The sequence below is a fragment of the Mandrillus leucophaeus genome, unplaced genomic scaffold (genome assembly GCF_000951045.1).
Source record: "Mandrillus leucophaeus isolate KB7577 unplaced genomic scaffold, Mleu.le_1.0 Scaffold605, whole genome shotgun sequence".
In the NCBI taxonomy this organism is placed as follows: Eukaryota; Metazoa; Chordata; class Mammalia; order Primates; family Cercopithecidae; genus Mandrillus; species Mandrillus leucophaeus.
In genome coordinates, this window is record NW_012106531.1 from 156,880 (window position 1) to 161,253 (window position 4,374).

The window sequence follows — 4,374 nt, forward strand, 5'->3', positions numbered from 1 at the left end:
GTCTCCGCTTTTCTGAAAGAGGGAGAGGAGAGGGGAGGAGAGGAGAGGGGAGAGGGGAGAGGGGAGAGGGGAATTTTAACAGGTGGTCTCAGTAATCTAAAAAGAAAATGCATGAAAATTATCAAAAAATGTTTGGTGAAAAAGGCCAGGCATGGTGGTTCACACCTGTAATCCCAGCACTTTGGGGTACCGAGGTGAGCAGATCACCTGAGGTCAGGAGTTCGAGACCAGCCTGGCCAATATAGTGAAACCCCATCTCTACAAAAAATACAAAATTAGCCGTGTGTGGTGGCACACGCCTGTAGTCCCAGCTACTTGGGAGACTGAGTCAGGATAATTGTTTGAACTCGGGAGGCAGAGGTTGCAGTTGCAGTGAGCTGAGATCACACAACTGTACTCCAGCCTGGACGAGACAGAGTGAGACTGCGTCTCAAAAAAAAAAAACAGAAAAAAAGAAAAAGAAATAGAGCTCTGTAAATCAATATAAATAAGGACAACCCAATGGGGGAAAAATGAGCAAAAAGCCAGTTCTCAAAAACATGAAGAGCCACAAATCACATGAACACACAGCCAGGTTCTCTTGTAATCAAAATGGAAGATTAGAATGAAGTTGACACTTCTTGCCCATTGGCCAAAATACAATGACAGTAAGGGTTGAGAAGACAGACAACTCTTTTTTTTTTTTCTTTTTTCTTTTGAGATGGAGTCTCGTTCTGTTGCTCAGGCTGGAGTGCAGTGGCACGATTCTGGCTCACTGCAACCTTCACCTCCTGGGTTCCAGTGATTATCCTGCCTCAGCCTCATGAGCAGCTGGGATTACAGGCACCCCCCACCATGCCCGGTTAATTTTTATAATTTTAGTAGAAACAGGGTTTGGCCATATTGGCTAGGCTGGTCTTCAATTACGGACTTCAAGTGATCCACCTGCCTTGGCCTCCCAAAGTGCTGAGATTATAGGCATGAGCCACTGCACCTGGCCCAGACAATTATTTATTACTGGGTTAGAAAACATACACATACATATATGCTTACTTATTTATCTCAGTAGGGAGAGAAATGCACATGTATATCTGTACTTACATTTGTCATCTTTAAAGTCTTTATAGTTTTTTTTAGTCTTGCATATATTTCAATAGATTTATTCCAGCACCTTACAGTATTTTTAACTTTTTTTGTATTATGCCCCAGAACTGAGCAGATGCCATTTATACTGCAAATATTTTTCCACAGCTTGATTTTTTTTTTTAATTTCCTTAAAAAAAAATTTCCCCCACTGAAATCTGGGTAAAATAAAGAATGGGGGGATCTTTTTCCCCCTTAGAGACAAGATCTATGTTGCCCAGGCCCGACTCGAACTCCTGGCCTCAAATGAAGCTCCTGCCTCAGCCTCCTGAGTAGCTGAGACTGTTCACCACTGTGCCCAGCTTTGAGATACAGATATAGATATAGTTGGTTTGGTTTTTTTTTTGAGACAGAGTCTCGCTCTGTCACCCAGGCTGGAGTGCAATGGTGCAATCTCAGCTCACTGCAACCTCTGTCTCTAAGGTTCAAGTGATTCTCCTGCCTCAGCCTCCCGAGTAGCTGGGACTACAGGCACCCGCCACCACACCTGGCTAATTTTTGTATTTTCAGTAGAAACAGGTTTTCACCATATTGGCCAGGCTGGTCTCGAACTCCCAACCTTGTCATCTGCCCGCCTTGGGTTCTCAAAGTGCTGGGATTACAGGCGTGAGCCACTGCACCAAACCAGCTTTGATATTCTTAAAAAGACTATATTGGTGGTTTTAATGAAGTATTTAAACATACAAAGAAATAAACAGGCCAAGTGCTTGTTACTATTTTAAATTATATTTTTTAAAGCCTTCTTAAGTCTTTCTTGCACTTACAATTCTATCTTGTTTTAGTCTTTTATCTAGCAACTTTATTTCTAGTAACCTTAATTCTTACTTTGTAGCATATCTGTTGGGATTTTATATGGACAGTTACTGTTCATAAATAATACCAATTTTCTATCTTGCCCTTTAGTCCTGTTACCTGTATTTCTTACTCATATTTTACTGTGCTGGCTATATGTCAGAGTCTTTCAAGAGTCTGGGATTTTATCATCTCTGCAAGTTATGAGCTAGCCTGGATACTGTTTTATGTATGCTGGCAAAAGAAATGAGACAAAAAGACTTTACTACTCATGGCACAGCAAGCAGCATAAGCATGATGTTAGCACTGGTTCTGTACAGCTCCCTAAGACCTCTGGGGCTTGACATGGAGGGGGCCTAGGTGGATGCTGCCCTTGCACTGAGTTTGGCAAATCAACCACATTTATAAAGAGCTTGGTCTTTGTCCCTCAATGTTGCTTACTACAACCAATCAAGAAATGGCCCATGCAAAGTGTAGTCAAGATCTTGCACACAAGCAAGAAGGTGCAGGGGGCTGGGTGCAGTGGCTCATGGCCATAATCCCAGCACTTTGGGAGGTTGAGGCAGGTGGATCACTTGAGGTCAGGAGCTCGAAACCAGCCTGGTCAATACAGTGAAACTCCGACTCTACAAAAAAATACAAAAATTAGTCCAGGCGTGGTGGTTCACGCCTGTAATCCCAGTACTTTGGGAGGGTGAGGTGGGCAGATCACCTGAGGTCAGGAGTTCGAGACCAGCCTGGCCAAAATGGTGAAATAGCTCACTAAATACACTAAATTCACTAAAAGTACAAAAATTAGCAGGGTGTGGTGGCGGGTGCCTGTAATCCCAGCTACTCGGGAGGCTGAGGTAGGAGAACTGCTTAAACCTGGGAGGTGGAGGTTGTGGTGAGCCAAGATCGCACCACTGCACTCCAGTCTGGGCAACAGAACGAGACTCCATCTCCAAAAGTTAAAGAATAATTTCAGAAGAATACAGGCCGGGCGCGGTGGCTCACGCCTGTAATCCCAGCACTTTGGGATTTTGGGAGGCCAAGGCGGGAGGATCACGAGGTCAGGAGATCGAGACCATCCTGGCTGACACGGTAAAACCCTGTCTCTACTAAAAATACAAAAAATTAGCCGGGTGCAGTGGTGGGCGCCTGTAGTCCCAGCTACTTGGGAGGTTGAGGCAGGACAATGGCGTGAACCCAGGAGGCGGAACTTGCAGTGAGCGGAGATTGCGCCACCGCACTCTAGTGTGGGCGACAGAGCAAAACTCTGTCTCAAAAAAAATATATATATATATATTAGCCAGGCGTGGTGGTGCACACCTGTAATCCCAGTGATTTGGGAGGCTGAAGCATGAGAATTGCCTGAACCCGGGAGGCAGAGGCTGCAGTGACCTGAGATCGCGCCACTGCACTCTGGCCTGACAGAGCAAGACTCAATCTCAAAAAAAAAAAAAAAAAAAAAGCAAAAATGCTCAGAGCCCAGGATGAATTGCCTCTCTCAATGATCTACACATCAGCCCTATACATTCTTGGCTGAATTTGAATTTTCCCATCATTATTCCACTGTCAGTAACTCATATTAATCTTCCTGACAGAGACTAGAAGCAAATTAATTTAACTGGTCTTATACAGCATTTCATGAAGTCTATTATCAACATCTCAAGTGAAGTCAGGACCCAGCCAACTGAATAAACCCTGGAAGAAGGAACGCTGGTGAATGTTGGGGACCACCAATAAATAATTTTGCCAGGATATGGTCTATGGCCATGATTATCCATTACAGTTCATTAACAGGAATTTAAACTGACCTGATTGTTGGTGTCACTCTAACAATTACAGGGACAACAAATGGGCCAAAAGTTACCCCTCATTGTCAATAGAGACCTCCTGTATCTCATTCTCTCTCACATAAAAACTAGCCACCCCAAGGGACACAGGTCACTCCAAGATCTGCTGTTAAACTTGATTTGGATTACTGTTAATAGCTTAGTTCAGAAACATGAACGATGTCTCAAAGTAACTGGAGCCTCAGTTGCTACACATGTCGTAACTATTCAGGTATCTGGATAAGCATATGAATTGTTATCGATCATAATGAAACAAGGTTGTATGGATCTGAGTGTTCAAATGCAGATTCAGGAGCTGCCATTGATGGCATCAGGAATAGCAGGATAGTTGACTGCCCACGTCCACATGAATTTTTCCAAGTTCAAAGTATGTGGACAGAGGTGGCAAATCTAGCAGTGTGTCAGTGTCAACTCCTCCAGCTACTGTTTGACTCAGGCAGTGATGCTGGTTCAGCGTACAGAGAGGGCATTAATTGTTCACCTTTCTGCACCTCCTTGGGTAACATGTTCCTCAAGTGTTGGGGTATGTTTGCTCTCCTCCACAGCCATGAAATTGGTTAGTCCTGTGTCTAGCAATCTTAATTCTTACTTTGTAGAATCTGCTGGGTTTTTTTTTTTTTTT

General features: G+C 43.8%; 1 protein-coding gene across 6 annotated transcripts in view; it reads right to left on the bottom strand.

Moving 5' to 3' along the window:
- The window catches only part of GPBP1 (GC-rich promoter binding protein 1), a 91,728-nt gene that overhangs the window by 35,009 nt on the left and 52,345 nt on the right, over nt 1–4,374 (bottom strand). The window contains exon 2 of one of the 6 annotated variants that reach the window (XM_011999865.1): nt 1,416–1,424. The exons of the other annotated variants lie outside the window; for them this stretch is intronic. The gene's annotated coding sequence lies outside the window, so the exon portion shown is untranslated. The remainder of the gene's footprint in view (nt 1–1,415; nt 1,425–4,374) is intronic. 6 annotated transcript variants of the gene reach the window in all.